This window comes from Arachis hypogaea, chromosome 15 (genome assembly GCF_003086295.3).
Source record: "Arachis hypogaea cultivar Tifrunner chromosome 15, arahy.Tifrunner.gnm2.J5K5, whole genome shotgun sequence".
Classification (NCBI taxonomy): domain Eukaryota; kingdom Viridiplantae; phylum Streptophyta; class Magnoliopsida; order Fabales; family Fabaceae; genus Arachis; species Arachis hypogaea.
The window spans coordinates 48,157,617-48,175,334 of NC_092050.1; the positions used below are offsets into that span (position 1 = coordinate 48,157,617).

At 41.2% G+C, this 17,718-nt stretch overlaps 1 non-coding gene across 1 annotated transcript; it reads right to left on the reverse strand.

Moving 5' to 3' along the window:
* Positions 1-9,276: 9,276 nt before the first annotated feature.
* On the reverse strand, positions 9,277-9,380 carry LOC112752640 (small nucleolar RNA R71). The gene has a single exon (XR_003177066.1). It is a non-coding gene; the product is annotated as a small nucleolar RNA R71 (small nucleolar RNA).
* Between the last annotated feature and the right edge of the window lie 8,338 nt (positions 9,381-17,718).

Below are 17,718 nucleotides of genomic sequence, written 5' to 3' on the forward strand. Positions count from 1 at the left end.
TTTTGGGTTTTTACCAGCATGTCATCTACATAGACTTCCATCAGCTTTACAGTGTGGTCGGTGAAGACTTTTTTCATCAACCTCTGATATGTAGCCCCCGCGTTCTTGAGTCCGAATGACATAACTACGTAATAGTAGTTTGCCTTCGGGGTTAGGAATGAGGTTTTCTCTTGGTCGGGTTGATGCATCGGGATCTGATTGTATCCCGAGTAGGCGTCCATGAAGGAAAGGTACTTGTATCCCGATGAAGCATCGACTAGTCTATCGATATTCGGGAGCGGGTATGGGTCTTTTGGGCAGACTTTGTTGAAGTCGGTGTAGTCGACACACATCTGCCACTTTTCATTTGGCTTTTTGACTAGTACGACGTTGGCTAGCTATAGTGGGTATTTGACTTCCCTTATGAACCCTGCCTCTAGTAAGGCTTGTACTTGCTCTTATACAACTTGTGATCTTTCTGGACCGAGCTTTCTGCACTTCTGTTGTATAGGTTGAGATCCAGGGTATACTGCAAGTTTGTGGCACATTAATCCGGGATCTATGCCAGGCATGTCTGCGGTTTTTCAAGCGAAGAGGTCGGAATTGTCCTTTAGGAACTTTATTAGCAGCTCCTTTAGGTTTTCTTTTAGGTTTGCACCTATGTTTGTTGTTTTATTTCTGGTGTCTCCAATTTGGACCTCCTCTGTCTCGCCCTCTGGTTGTGGGCGAATCTTCTCTCGAGCCCAGGCTCCCCCGAGTTAAATGGTATTGGATTCTTTCCCTCTAGGGTCTTCTTTTAGGTTCAGGCTTTCATTGTAACAACGTCGCGCAAGTTTTTGGTCTCCTTTTATAGTGGCTATGCCTTTTGGAGTTGGGAATTTCATGCATAGATGTGGGGTGGAGACTACTGCAGCGAGTTGGTTTAGTGTCGTCCGACCTATGAGTGCGTTGTATGCAGAGCTCATGTTGACTACGATGTAGTCTATACTCAGCGTTTTGGACCTCGTTCCCTTTCTGAAGGTCCTATGTAGTGAGATGTACCCTAGTGGTTGGATTGGGGTATCACCTAGTCCGAACAGGCTATTGGGATATGCCCTGAGCTCCCTTTCTTGTAGCCCGAGTTTGTCGAAGGCGGATTTGAATAGGATATCCGCAGAGTTTCCTTGGTCGACCAGTGTCCGGTGGAGATTGGCATTGGCAAGTATGATGGTGATGACTACGAGGTCATCATGCCCGGGAATGATGCCCGTGGCATCTTCTTTAGTAAAGGCTATGGTGTGGAGGTCGGATGCCTTATCCCCTTCCCCAAGATCGTATACTTCTTTAAGGTGTCTTTTCCGGGATGATTTGGAGATTCCTCCTCCTATGAATCCTCCATTTATCATATGAATGTGTCTTTCTGGGATGTGAGGAGGTCGTTCCACTCGTCCCTCCTCTTCATCCCTTCTCCGCTTTTTTGGCTCGTTGGTCTTGTCAGCTAGGAATCGGTTTAGCCTTCCTTCCCAAGCCAGTTTCTCTATGACGTTCTTCAAATCGTAGTACTCATTTGTGGGGTATCCGTAGATCCTGTGGAATTCGCAGTATTCGGTTCGACTTCCTCCCCTCTTGTGTTTGATCGGGCGAGGAGGTGAGATTTTTTCTGTATTACATATCTCCCGGTAGACGTCCACAAGGGATACCCAAAGATGGGTGTAATTATGGTATTTCCTGGGTTTCTTTGCAGATTGGTCTTCTTTTTTCCTGGAATCTTTATCCTTATCCCAAGGTGGATAGGAGAATCCAGTTTTAGAGGTTTCTCCTAATCGAGAGTTCTCCTCCATGTTGATATATTTTTCAGCCCGCTCTTGTACCTCATTCAAGGATGTCAGATGCTTCTTGGATATGGAATGGCTAAAGGGTCCTTCCCGCAGACCATTGATAAGTGAAGAGCGAAACTCTCGTGCGATCTAGAATTTTCACAAAAATATAATCGCGTTGCAAGTATAGCTTCTAGAACGACAATAATTCCTTTCATACAAAAGTTTTAGTTGTCACAAGTAACAAACCCAATAAAATTTATAAACCAAAGTATTCAAACCTCGGGTCGTCTGCTCAAGAAACTGCAGGGAGGTGTTTTTATTATTAGTTATGGAAAATAGTGTTTATGGGTTTTAAAAGGTTTGAACAAGGGAAATAAATTGCAGGAATTAATAAATTAATAACTAATAAAACTCTTGGCAAGGTATGAAAATTTGGAAGTCCTATCCTAGTTATCCTTATCGATGGTGATGAGAATTGAGTTTTAATCCTACTTAGTTAACCTTTACTAAAGCAAATGAAAGTCAAATGGACTAATTAGTTTGATCCTCAAGTCCTAGCCAACTCCTAAGAAGGGACTAGAGTTATCAGAATTCAATTCAATTAGCAAAAATAACAATTATCAATCACGATGAGTTTGATAACTCAAGAGTCTCCAATAAATCAATTAAAGCTAAGAATATAAAAAGCTAAATATGAATCATAAATCTGAAATACCTCAGCTTATATTAAATAAAGAAAGCAGAAGAGAAATATAAAGTAAAAGGAATATTGAACCTGTGACTAAAGATGAATTGAACTAAACTAATAGAAATCCTAAAATCCTAAATCCTAAGAGAGAGGAGAGAACCTCTCTCTCTAAAAACTACATCTAAATTATGAAAAGTGAATAATGGAAGACATCTTCATGAATGGATGCATTCCCCCACTTTATAACCTCTAATCTGTGTTTTCTGGACATGGATCTGGGCCAAAAGGGTTTCAGAAATTGCTGGGGCATTTTCTGCAGTTTCTGCACGTGGCGTCTGTCATGCGTCCGCGTGGGTCACGCGGTCGCGTCATCTGGGAGTTTTCCTTGTCACGCGTTCGCTTCGGTCACGCGTACGCGTCATTTGCGTTCTGCTCAAGGTAAGCATCCGCGTCAGTCATGCATTCGCGTCGCTGCCTTTTTGCGCTTGGCACGCAATCGCGTCGTCCATGCGTTCGCGTCGCTGCCCTTTTCTTCAAAACTCCATTTTTGTGATTTCGTTCCAATTTTGTATGTTTCCTTTCTGTCTTCTAAGCCATTCCTGCCTTGGGAGGTTCTCGATCATACTGGAATAGGGTTCACCCTCCTTTTGCGTCTGTCACTACGCCCAGCACTCACGAGTTTGAAGTTCGTCACAGCCATCCCTTCCCAGATCCTACTCGGAATACCACGGACAAGGTTTAGACTTTCCGGATCTCAGGAATAGCCATCCATGGGTTCTAACTTATACTACGAAGATTCTAATATCTCGGACTCGGTCCTCTGTATTAGATATCTAAGAGATACTCATTCTAGCTTGTTTGCATGTAGAACGGAAGTGTTTGTCAGGCACGCGTTCATAAGTGAGAATGATGATGAGCGTCACATAATCATCACATTCATTATGTTCTTGGGTGCGAATGGATATCTTAGAAGCGGAATAAGTTGAATTGAATAGAAAAACAGTAGTACTTTGCATTAAATCATGAGGAACAACAGAGCTCCACACCTTAATCTATGGAGTGCAGAAACTCTACCATTGAAAATACATAAGTAATGAAGGTCCAGGCATGGCCAAATGGCCAGCCCCCAAACGTGATCATTGATGAGATATTTTGGTGAGAAACGAATCTCTCCCAAAACACCACAAACTAACCGGCAAGTGTACCGGGTCGTATCAAGTAATAAAAACTCACGGGAGTGAGGTCGATCCCACAGGGATTGAAGGATTGAGCAATTTTAGTTTAGTGGTTGATTTAGTCAAGCGAATCAAGTGTTGGTTGAGTGATTTGTGACTTGCAGAATGTAAATTGCATTGAAGTAAAGAGAACAAGAAATAAATGGCTGAAACTTAAAGAACAAGAAACTAAATGGCAGAAACTTAAAGTGCAAGAAATGTAAATTGCGGAATCTTAAATGACAAGAAATGTAAATTGCTTGAAATGTAAAGGGGATTGGGATGTGGATTTGCAGAAATTAAACAAGGAAAAACTAAATTGCATCAAACAGAAGAGGGAAAGGGAATTGAGATTGAACCGGATCTTGAAGTAGTAAAGTAAATGAACAGAAAAGGCAATAAACAAGAAATTGAAATGAGAAATTCAGATCTCAGGACCCAGAGACTAGAGAACCAAGTCTAGATCTCAATGCCTTCCTAGATCCAACAAGAACAATAGCAAGGAAATTGTAAATTGCAAAGAAAAGAGATGAAGAATAATGAACCGGAAATGAAATTCAATTAACAGTAAAGTAAAGAAACAGAGAGATCCAAGATTGAGATTGAAACAGAATTTCTTCAATTCTCCAATCCAAGATCCAAGAAAAAAGTAAAATGAAATTGCAAGTAAAAGGAAACAAAGAAATTCAAGTTCACTCAGTAACAAAAGCTTCCCAAAAACTATTATGAAAATTCTAAAAGAAAAGCTCTCCCACTAACTTGAATTCTATCCTATTTATACACTTTCCAAAATGATCTTCAAGCCTTGAGTTGGGCCTTTGTTCTTGGTGGAATTGGGTTGAAAGAGGCCTTGGTTGATTGCTCTTGAAGTTTGAAGAAGAACCGAAGTGAACCAATTGAACCGGTTTTGAGGTTAGCCAAAGTTGGTTTCAACGTTAGGGCCAAAGTTAGGGGTCTAACTTTGACCCCAACTTTTCATAGCAGCAACCCACATCCTTCTGGTTTGGACGTTGGTGCCAACGTTAGGGGTCTAACTTTGACCCGAACGTTGGCAATGCTTAGTGCTAGTGGTGCCAACGTTAGCCTCCAAGTTAGGGGGCTAACGTTGGCGCAAACGTTGGCCTTCCTCCTTTGTAATTCAAGTGCCAACGTTAGCCTCCAAGTTAGGGGGCTAACGTTGGCCTTCCCCCTTTGTAATTTAAGTGCCAACGTTAGCCTCCAAGTTAGGGGGCTAACGTTGGCGCAAACGTTGGTGCCCAGGGGAGAAACTCTCAAGTTCCAACGTTAGCCTCCAAGTTAGGGGGCTAACGTTGGAGCTAACGTTGGCCACTTCCTTGCAATGTCATGTGCCAACGTTAGCCTCCAAGTTAGGGGGCTAACGTTGGCTCAAACGTGGGGAGCCCAGGGAGTGATTTTCATGCCCAACGTTAGCCTCCAAGTTAGGGGGCTAACGTTGGGGCTAACTTCATGCCTCCCGGTTCAATTTCACTTATTCCATTGTCCTCTCTTCACTCTTAGCCATTCCTCATTGCTTCAACCTTTCTCCAAGCTTTCTTCACCTATCATTGATCAACCAAACTTATCAAAGCTTTGCTCAAAATCATGAGGTATTCAATCTTTCATAATATGCAACAAATATAGCACAAAACCTCATGAAATGGCATGAATTCATATATGGTTGGTTCAATCAAGGGAAACATGAAAATCTACTCAATTGGCTTGCTTGTAGCTCAAGAAAGTGCATAATTCTAATGAAAACTAAAGAAAAAGACTAGCTAAAATAGGCTAGGATGACTTGTCATCAATCAATAGATCAAAAGATAATCCAAAGATGTTTCAAAAGATGTAAATACAATAGTAAAAAGTCCTATTTATACTAAACTAGTTACTAGGGTTTACAGAAGTAAGTAATTGATGCATAAATCCACTTCTGGGGCCCACTTGGTGTGTGCTTGGGCTGAGCTTGAAGTTTACACGTGCAGAGGCTTCTTTTGGAGTTGAACGCCAAGTTGTAACGTGTTTTTGGCGTTCAACTCTGGTTTGTAACGTGTTTCTGGCGTTTAACTCCAGATTGCAGCATAGAACTGGCGTTCAACGCCCTTTTGCGTCATCTAAACTTGGGCAAAGTATGGACTATTATATATTGATGGAAAGCCCTGGATGTCTACTTTCCAACGCCGTTGAGAGCTTGCCATTTAGAGTTCTGTAGCTCTAGAAAATCTACTTTGAGTGCAGGGAGGTCAGAATCCAACAGCATCAGCAGTCCTTCTTCAACCTCTGAATCTGATTTTTGCTCAAGTCCCTCAATTTCAGCTAGAAAATACCTGAAATCACAGAAAAAACACACAAACTCATAGTAAAGTCCAGAAATGTACTATAAATTCCAAACTATCAATGAAACATAGCTCCAATCAGATGAGCGGGACTTGTAGCTGATGCCAGGGCATCTTGGCCAGTTTCACTGACCTTTTCTTTACTGTTTTTAGGTTAGTTTGATACATTCTCTTAGGAAATAAGCTAGTTTTGGGTAGATATTCACTTACACCTTGATTCAAGCATACATTGTGCATTTTACATTATTTCATGAGGATTTTGCATGAGTTTAGTGACAAATTGTATGCTGCATTACCCATGACTTGTACTAGAACTTTGATACACTCTATTGCTTGATTTCAGGACCAAAGGAAGCAAGGAATGGGAGATAACTTGTAAAGTTAATGAGAAAAATGATTGCCAATAACGCTCTCGAAGCCATCATTGGCCACGTTAAGAGTCACGTTAACTAAGTTAACTTGAACTCTAACATGGAGAGGGGAAGTTGAGCCAACGTTAGTGACACTTAACATTGTCACTAACGTTGGCAAATGCTCATAAGTGGCCACGTTAGAGTCCACGTTAACTTAGTTAACGTGGCCTCTAACATTAAAAGGGGGAAGAAACGCCAACGTTAGTGACATTTAACATTGTCACTAACGTTGGCCTAAGGAGAAACATACCACGTTAACTCCCACGTTAACTTGGTTAACGTGGGAGCTAACGTAAGAAGCAAGAGTAGTCGACAACGTTAGTGACACCCAACATTGTCACTAATGTTGGAAGCGACCACACAACCCCCCAAGGAGCCACGTTAACTTCCACATTAACTCAGTTAACGTGGAAGCTAACGTTGATGAGTGAAAGAAACGTCAACGTTAGTGACATTCAACATTGTCACTAACGTTAGGGATGGCTAAGCATGGCCATGTTAGAAGCCACGTTAACCTAGTTAACGTGGACTCTAACGTGAGACATAGGGGCACCTTGGAACGTTAGTGACAATGTTGAGTGGCACTAACGTTCTCGAAGGATGGCAAGCCCACGTTAAAGAGCCATGTTAACTAAGTTAACGTGGGATCTAACGTGGGAACAAAGGGGGCTTTTCAAAGTTATTGGGAATGTTAAGTCTCAATAACGTGTGCGAAGGACTTAGAGGCAACATTAGTGGCAACGTTTGTGCCACTAACGTTGAAGTTAACGTGGCTTTTACTTAGGAACGTTAGTGAGAAAGATGATTGTCACTAACGTTCTCGAACTCATATTTTCACTAAACGTTAACACCCCTAATATCCTGAGCTAAAGTCTCTGCCCACTTCACACTTTCTCTTTGCAAGTAAAGCCAAGCCTAAATAAAGAAGAGAACTGCTTCAAACTCAAGATCCAAAGGCCCAAGACTTGAAGAGCCAACTAGAAGCTGAGAAAAGTAGTATATATAGGAGTAGCTTTGAATTGTTGAGGGGTTCAAAAAGTTGGAAAAGAGAACTACTCTCTGTATTTTACCTTCTCTGCATTTTCTAGTTTTATAATGTATTCTCCATCTTTGTTTTCATTTTCTAGAGCTATGAACAACTAAACCCCTTTCATTGGGTTAGGGAGCTTTGTTGTAATTTGATGGATCAATACTAATTTTCATTATTCTTCTTCTATCTTTTCTCTTGATTTTACTTGAAAGCTTTCGATCTTCATCCAATTGGGTAGTTATCTTGGAAAAGAAGCTATTCAAACTTGGATCTCTTTTGAACCTTGAAAGAGGAATGAAGAGATCAAGCTAGAAATGCTTTCTCATGTTGGACCAAATTGGGTTTGAATGGGTATGTGACTATAACCCTCTCAATACTTGATTTGGGAAATGCATGTGGTATAATCAGTGACCATACTTCATCTCTTCTCATGAGCAATTGACCAAGGAATTGGCTATTGATCAAGATTTGAGAGATTGAATTTGTAATTCAATCAATTAAGATTGCCAAGGAGATCAATGAGTGCATTGATTGAGAAGAGATGAAAATGAACTTGATCCGGAGGATTGCAATATCTCCTAAGCCCAATGAACTCCCCATCTCTGATCTTACCCATTCTCTTTAATTTCTGCCATTTACTTTTACGAGCAAATCCCCCATTCCCATTTACAATTCTGCAATTTACTTTCAGTCATTTACTTCCAGTCCTTTATTTTTAGCATTTACTTTTCTGTTATTTACATTCCCGCCATTTTATTTTCTGCAACTCTCAACACAAGTTATGGATTCGCTCAACTAGAACATTCTTCTAATTAAAGTTGCTTGATCCATCAATCCCTGTGGGATTCGACCTCACTCTATTGTGAGTTTTTACTTGACGAAAAATTCGGTACACTTGCCGAAGGAAATTTGTTGAGAGATAGTTTCCACCCGCATCAAGTTTATGGCGCCGTTGCCGGGGATTGATTGTGCATCAACAATGATTAAATTGGAAGATCACTGGATTGAGCATTTTTATTTTGTGAATTTCATTTTCTGTTTGAGTGATTTACTTTCTGTTTTAGTTAAACTTCTTCCCTTCCCCCTCTACTCTTTTGTTTTTCTTTGTTATTTTCGATTCTGTTTGCTAACCCACTAACTGTTTGATATATTACATCACCCACAACTAACAGTAATTCTGACAAAAAAATACTTTCTGCACCTATCTTTTCTTTCTTGCACTTGATGGTTGTATGACAGGGAGAAGAAGCGGGGCTTCAACTTCCTTCGATTCTGAACCTGAGAGGACCTTCCTTAGATTAAGGAGGGAGGCAAGAGGAAAGAAAGTGGTCGGTGCTGAGGAAGAGGAGGAATTATTTGAACCAAACATGGAAGACAACATGGAAAACCATCATGAAGAAGAGGATCACAACCATGGGGGATGAGGTAGAGCAAATCATGCTGGTGAGGATAGAAGAGTTTTGGGCTCTTACATCAATCCAAACCCAGGCAATTGTGGAAGTAGCATCCAAAAGCCAACAATCCATGCCAACAACTTTGAACTTAAACCACAGCTCATCACCCTTGTTCAGAACAACTGTTAGTTTAGAGGAGGTGTTCAAGAAGACCCCAATCAACATCTAACCACCTTCCTGAGGATATGTGACACAGTGAAGTCTAATGGTGTTCATCCTGACACCTATAGACTACTCTTGTTTCCATTCTCACTTAAGGATAAAGCAGCCAAATGGCTGGAGTCTTTCCCAAAGGAGAGCTTGACAACTTGGGAGGATGTGGTGAACAAATTCTTAGCAAGATTTTACCCCCCTCAACGAATCAATAGGCTGAGAGCTGAGGTTCAAAATTTCAGGCAACAAGATGGTGAGACTCTATATGAAGCATGGGAGAGGTTCAAGGACTTAACAAGGAGGTGTCCACCTGACATGTTCAACGAATGGGTGCAGCTGCACATTTTCTATGAAGGGCTCTCTTATGAGTCAAAGAAGGCCGTAGACCATTCATCCGGAGGATCTTTGAACAAGAAGAAGACTATTGAGGAAGTCATAGATGTTATTGAAACAGTAGCAGAGAACGACTACTTCTATGCTTCCGAAAGAGGGAACACAAGAGGAGTAATGGAGCTAAACATTGTAGATGCTCTGTTGGCCCAAAATAAGCTCATTACCCAGCAACTGGCTGACCTCACCAAGAAGATGGAGAGGAACCAAGTAGCAGCAATCTCGACTTCATCAACAACCCAAGAAGGAGTGAATGAAGAAGCAGAGGGTAGTCAGGAGCAAGCCAACTACATTGGGAATTCACCAAGGCAAAACTATGATCCATACTCCAAGACCTACAACCCTGGATGGAGAAACCACCCAAACATTGGGTGGGGAAGTTAGCAAGATCAAAACCAAGACCAGAGACGTTACAACTCCAACAACAATGCAGCTCACCAACAATTCACACAGAGGACATCTCAACACTCCCACAACAACACTTCTCCACACGCCTATCAAAACCAAAATAGCACATCTGCTCCGAATCACCCATCAATTGATGATAAGCTCTCTAAGATTGAAACCTTACTTGAAGGAATATGCCAAGAGATTCAAGAAAATAAGGTGTTCAAAAAGGAGGTGCGAGCCAATATTAAGAACCAGGGAGAGACCATTAGGAAGCTGGAATTCCAAGTGGGATGTTTAGCTGAGAAGATTCCCAAACCTACTGATAGCTTCCGAAGTGACACGGAGAAAAACCCCAAAGGAGAAGCAAAGAAAGTAAGATGGGAAGATTGCAAAATGGTTACTACAAGTGATCAAGAGACTGAAGACAAGCAAGGGAAACTTTTCGAACAACCTGAAGACAACTCAATAAAGGAGGAGGACAGAGATCACCAAGAACTAGAAATCTCACAACAAGAGCTGCTGAAGCTCTATGCACCCTTCCCTCAACTGCTCAATGGTGCTGTGGGAAAGAGAATATACTCAAAGTTCCTAAACTTGTTTGTATCTCTGCATGTAAACATACCATTCATCAAGGCAATTCAATAAATGCCTGCATTCATCAAGTATATGAAGGAACTTCTTCCCAGGAAAAGCTCACTCAAAGAAGGCCAGACTATAGTGATGAACAAGGAATGTAGTGCCCTTATTCAACCTGAGTTGCCTACAAAAAGAAGAGACCCAGGGAGTTTTCACATCCCTTGTGCCATAGGTGAAACTATGTTCGATAGAGCACTGTGTGATTTGGGGGCTAGCATCAACTTACTGCCCTTATCCCTGGTGAAGAAGCTGCAGATCAATGAGATAATGCCCACAGATGTAATCATCAGACTGGCTGATAAAACTCAAAAGCAAGCAATAGGAGTGGTGGAAAATGTGTTGCTAAAGGTTGGGAAATACTTTCTCCCAACAGACTTTGTCATCCTGGACATGGAAGAGAGTCACACTCACCCAATCATATTGGGAAGACCATTCCTAGCTACGGCCAGAGCACTTATCGATGTAGAGAAATGGGAGCTAATATTGAGAATCCATGATGAACGACTCAGCTTCAATGTTTTCAAACTCTCACAAGAAACAGATCAAGAGGACAAGGAACTAAGCACAGATGATAATGAAACACTGAAAGAGGAAACAAGCACTGAAGCACAGCCAGTTCATTCTGAGATCCCCTTAATTGACAAACAAGGAAAACAGCAATTGCCACAGCTCAAAGAAAAGTTAGAGGAACCTAAACCTCTAGAGGTAGGTAAAGACAGAATCACAACTCCTTTAGAAAAAGAGGTCACCGAGGGCAAGGCAACCTCAAAAGAAACAAAGAAGAAGGTACCAAGGAGGTGGAGGAACAAGAAGATCCCTACGGAAGACTTCTCTCCAGGGGATAGAGTTATCTCAGCGTACTTCCTAGATATTCCCCCTAATCTCCCAACTGTACCATCTCAGTTACCTAAGGTCTTCACTATCAACAGAGTTCTTTCCCTGGAACATGTAGAAATCATTGATCCAACCAATGGATATAAGTCCACAGCAAGAGGGGAGGACTTTAAGCACTACCAACCACCCTGATGAGGGAAAAACATCAAGCTAATGATGTTAAAGAAGCGCTTCATGGGAGGCAACCCATGTTTTATATGTTTTTAGAAAATAGTGAAAAAAGCAATGTTTATGAATTTCAACCCAAACTTGACAAACACTTGGTGAAATCTTTATCATGCAGTATATAGTGAAGAACAAGTTTGGTGTTCAAAGCAGAACTCTTGGAGCTTTGAACAAAACTTTTCATCACAGTGCTCCAAACTAAGTTTGGTGTCACCCCAAGGTGCCATCAATCTGCCTATAAGGATACACAAGTAGTTGGCTAGTTGAAATTCATAAATATACAAACTATTTTTTTCTTCTCTTTATTATTCTAGCCGTAGAGTTTGATTTTTTTTCCTTATTTTAATTCTTATAGGAAAAAGGAAAAGAGCATTGAAGGGGATTGATTGGACAACTAAATGGGGGGAGATTCCGCCACTTAATGAAGAACACTACACACATGTCTCAAGAGGGAACGCATGGGGAAACGTTGCCATGCAACATTGGAGAAGGAAGACCCTTGAAGAACGAACCAATCACTCTCATTAAGTGATGATCCTTGTCCTTCCTTCATACACAACCCCAACCGTCCATCAAGCAACAATCATTGCAATCCACACCTTCCATCCACTCGTGATCTCCCTATATAAGTGAACCTTAGTGTATGCTCATTCCTCACACTCAAATTCCCACTCTCCACACTTCATACTTTCGGCTTGCTCAACCCTCCTCATCACACTCTGTCCTAGCCAATCTATTCCTCATCTATCTGTATCCTCCAACCCCCCTCAAAACAGCAACTCAATTCATGGCATCATCAAGCTCAAAGAGGCAAAAGAGGAAGGAACCCATGGAGAGTGTTCCTTTCGACGAGAAGAGATTCAAAACTGCCTTTCATGAATGTGAATTTGAACGGATAAAAGCCAGAAAGATATTGCCAGAGTTAATCTTCCAAATCAATGCAAAGGAGTCACCACAAATTCTGGAGAAAATCGAACAGAGGGGGTGGCAATTGCTCACAAGTCCAGAGGGGAAGATCAATGGAAACCTCATCAAAGAATTTTATGCAAATGTAGTAAGAGAAGATAAAACCAAGGCCCCAACCTTCAAAAGTTACGTGAGAGGAAAGGAGGTGGACTTCAGCCCAAATGCCATAACGAGAGCTCTTCACCTGAAATCACCTCATTTTGATGAAGACAGTTATCAGGCAAGGATAAGTAGAAGCCCTGATAATGATGAGCTCTTAGAGATAGTGTCAGACATCTGTGTTATAGCAGCTGACTGGGAGAGGTACACAGATGGGAGACCCAAGTTCATCAAGAGGGGAGACCTGAGCCCTGAAGCCAAGGGGTGGTTTGAACTCGTAAGGAGGTCCATTCTACCAGCTGCAAATAATTCAGGGGTAAACATCAATCGAGCTACTATGGTGCATTGCTTAATACAGGGTGGGAAAATCAATGTGAATGAGCTCATCGCCGAGGGGATTCAAGATTCAGCTGAGAAGGTTGATTCAGGTGCCAGGCTTTGGTACCCCAGCACCATTCTCCGCTTATGCAACAAGGCCAAGGTATTATTTGAGGACAGCAATCCAGACTGGGTGAACCCAGGGAGGCCAGTTACACTTGAGCGATTGGTTTATACTACACCTGCTCAGCAACAAAGAAGGCCACAAATAGGGAAACCAAAAGCGAAATAAAGAGTTCACCAAGAGGGACCTCATCAGGAAGAATATCAACAAGGAGAGTATTATGATCCAGCTAACTTGAACATGAGTCACCTTCTAAAAGCCATTGAGGATCTGGGGATGAGACATATGGAAGGACAAGAGCAAATACTGAACCTTCAATCCAACTGGCTGAGCCAACAGGAAGCATGGCAAAAACAACAAATGGAGCAGCAGCAGGAACACTACTCCCAGCTCACTCAAGCCATCAACCAAGTGAATGAGAGGCAAGAGCTTCAAGAGAAGCACTTGCAAGAACTCAACCAGCAGCAAATAGCCCAAATGAAAACTTTCAATGAGTTCAGTGTACTCAATGAAGGAAGGCAACTACATAGGGAGGAGTTCTATGTAAACACTCAAGCCAAGTTGAATTACATGTCTAATCATTTGCATCATCTCCACTATGCCATTCCCACATATGATGAGGTCCAAAAAGAATTGGTAGAGCAAGAAGAAGGGAAGGTGAAACAGCAGAAAGAAGCACTAAAGAAGAAGATGGAAGATACTGGCTTCTGGAAGAAGCTGCTTGGAAAAGGCAAGGGAAGTGGAAGTACAAGCACTCAAGAGAGATACAATGAGGACAAGCAAGGATGGGAGCATGGGCATCCACATGAATGACAGGTGGTGGAGTTCTTTTTGGTCCATCGTTTTCTATGCTTTAAATAAGGAAGATCTTGTATGAAATAGAACATGCTTCCATGTTAGTTTGAATCTTTTTAAATTATGTCTTTTAAGTTTTCTTTCTGAATAGGTCTCTGTGTGCTATTCTTTATGTCACTGCATCCTTACTTTACTTACTTGTATGCTTGTTCCTTTTGAATCAAATGAAGAGAGAATGTTTATGTTTCAAAAGACCAGAGTGGAGTTCATACTATGGAGTACATTCATGAGTTTGTGGTATGATCATAAGTTAGCTAAGTTGGTTCAACCATAAGGTGGGATGACAACTATCTGGCCTGAATACTTAGCTTTGAATATACTCATGAGACTAAGTATATGACAAGATCCTAATAAGAGAAAGAGAAAAGAATAATGAAAGTGGAAAAACAAAAGAAAAAGAGTAAGCAATAAGGCTAGGCACCAATGGTTTTGATCTTAAGATATGTGTCTGTGGTGTTCCTGTGTGAGGGATCTACTTGGATGAATAAGCTCTTAGGGGTGCTTTATCACTTGGTAACTTGGGTTAACTAACCCGGGATTATCAGCTAAAAGTCCATTATCAAGAGTAACCCTCACTACAGAGCACTTAGTAACCTAAAGAGGTGCTGGACACCAAGGTCTCAAGAAGGAAAATAAATGAACTATATGCCTGTGGTGTGTATGTATGGGAGAGAGACTTGAGGGAGTAAGTCCTTAGGGGTGCTTCAACACCTAGCACCTTGAACCAACTGGTTCGGGAGTGTTGGCTGAAAGCTTATCTTAAAAAGTTGCCCCCTTACAGAGCACTTAGCCTAAGAACACCAATAAGCTCTGAAATGACAATAAAGGGATCAATGAATAAAAGTCTCATGGGATGTAAGCAAAGTGAGTGTTTTAGGACATGATAAAGGTCTGAAAGCCAGTAAAGGAATGAACCTAAGTTGCTATGCATGAAACCACCATAAAATCAGTGATATGACTTCCACAAGAATGACTCATTGCTCTTGGCATTCTATTCATCATTCTCTTGTTCCAGTACTTGCTTAGGGACAAGCAAGCTTTAAGTTTGGTGTTGTGATGCCAGGGCATCTTGGCCAGTTTCACTGACCTTTTCTTTACTGTTTTTAGGTTAGTTTCATGCATTCTCTTAGGAAATAAGCTAGTTTTGGGTAGCTATTCACTTACACCTTGATTCAAGCATACATTGTGCATTTTACATTATTTCATGAGGATTTTGCATGAGTTTAGTGAAAAATTGTATGCTGCATTACCCATGACTTGTACTAGAACTTTGATGCACTCTATTGCTTGATTTCAGGACCAAAGGAAGCAAGGAATGGGAGGTAACCTGCAAAGTTAATGAGAAAAGTGATTGCCAATAACGCTCTCGAAGCCATCATTGACCACGTTAAGAATCACGTTAACTAAGTTAACGTGAACTCTAACGTGGAGAGGGGAAGTTGAGCCAACATTAGTGACACTTAACATTGTCACTAACATTGGCAAATGCTCACAAGTGGCCACGTTAGAGTCCACGTTAACTTAGTTAACGTGGCCTCTAACGTTAAAAGGGGGAAGAAACGCCAACGTTAGTGACATTTAACATTGTCACTAACGTTGGCCTAAGGAGAAACATACCACGTTAACTCCCACGTTAACTTGGTTAACGTGGGAGCTAACATAAGAAGCAAGAGTGTTCGACAACGGTAGTGACACCCAACATTGTCACTAACGTTGGAAGCAACCACACAACCCCCCAAGGAGCCACGTTAACTTCCACGTTAACTCAGTTAATGTGGAAGCTAACGTTGATGAGTGAAAGAAACGCCAACGTTAGTGACATTCAACATTGTCACTAACGTTGGGGATGGCTAAGCATGGCCACGTTAGAAGCCACGTTAACCTAGTTAACGTGGACTCTAACGTGAGACATAGGGGCACCTTGGAACGTTAGTGACAATGTTGAGTGGCACTAACGTTCTCGAAGGATGGCAAGCCCACGTTAAAGAACCACGTTAACTAAGTTAACGTGGGCTCTAACGTGGGAACAAAGGGGGCTTTTCAAAGTTATTAGGAATGTTAAGTCTCAATAACGTGTGCGAAGGACTTAGTGGCAACGTTAGTGGCAACGTTTGTGCCACTAACGTTGAAGTTAACGTGGCTTTTACTTAGGAAAGTTAGTGAGAAAGTTGATTGTCACTAACGTTCTCGAACTCATATTTTCACTAAACGTTAACACCCCTAACGTCCTGAGCTAAAGTCTCTGCCCACTTCACACTTTCTCTCTGCAAGTAAAGCCAAGCCCAAATAAAGAAGAGAACTGCTTCAAACTCAAGATCCAAAGGCCCAAGACTTGAAGAGCCAACTAGAAGCTGAGAAAAGTAGTATATATAGGAGTAGCTTTGAATTGTTGAGGGGTTCAAAAAGTTGGAAAAGAGAACTACTCTCTGTATTTTACCTTCTCTGCATTTTCTAGTTTTATAATATATTCTCCATCTTTGTTTTCATTTTCTAGAGCTATGAACAACTAAACCCCTTTCATTGGGTTAGGGAGCTCTGTTGTAATTTGATGGATCAATACTAATTTTCATTATTCTTCTTCTATCTTTTCTCTTGATTTTACTTGAAAGCTTTCAATCTTCATCCAATTGGGTAGTTATCTTGGAAAAGAAGCTATTCAAACTTGGATCTCTTTTGAACCTTTAAAGAGGAATGAAGAGATCAAGCTAGAAATGCTTTCTCATGCTGGACCAAATTGGGTTTGGATGGGTATGTGACTATAACCCTCTCAATACTTGATTTGGGAAATGCATGTGGTATAATCAGTGACCATACTTCATCTCTTCTCATGAGCAATTGACCAAGGAATTGGCTATTGATCAAGATTTGAGAGATTGAATTTGTAATTCAATCAATTAAGATTGCCAAGGAGATCAATGAGTGCATTGATTGAGGAAGAGATGAAAATGAACTTGATCCGGAGGATTGCAATATCTCCTAAGCCCAATGAACTCCCCATCTCTGATCTTACCCATTCTCTTTAATTTCTGCCATTTACTTTTTTGAGCAAATCCCCCATTCCCATTTACAATTCTGCAATTTACTTTCAGTCATTTACTTTCAGTCCTTTAATTTTAGCATTTACTTTTCTGTTATTTACATTCCCGCCATTTTATTTTCTGCAACTCTCAACCCAAATTCTGGATTCTCTCAACTAGATCATTCTTCTAATTAAAGTTGCTTGATCATTCAATCCCTGTGGCATTCGACCTCACTCTATTGTGAGTTTTTACTTGACAACAAATTCGGTACACTTGCCGAAGGAAATTTGTTGCGAGATAAGTTTTCCGTGCATCAGTAGCTTTTTGCCTCTTGAATAGTTTTGGCATCTCACTTTATCCATTGAGGTTCAGAATGATTGTCATCTATAGGAACTCAGAGTTCAGATAGTGTTATTGATTCTCCTAGTTTAGTATGTTGATTCTTGAACACAGCTACTTTATGAGTCTTGGCCGTTGCCCTAAGCACTTTGTTTTCCAGTATTACCACCGGATACATAAATGCCACAGACACATAATTGGGTGAACCTTTTCAGATTGTGACTCAGCTTTGCTAAAGTCCTCAATTAGAGGTGTCCAGGTTCTTAAGCACACTCTGTTTTTGCTTTGGACCTTGACTTTAACCGTTCAGTCTCAAGTTTTCACTTGATACCTTCACGCCACAAGCACATGGTTAGGGACAGCTTGGTTTAGCCGCTTAGGCCAGGATTTTATTCCTTTAGGCCCTCCTATCCACTGATGCTCAAAGCCTTGGGATCCTTTTTATTTACCCTTGCCTTT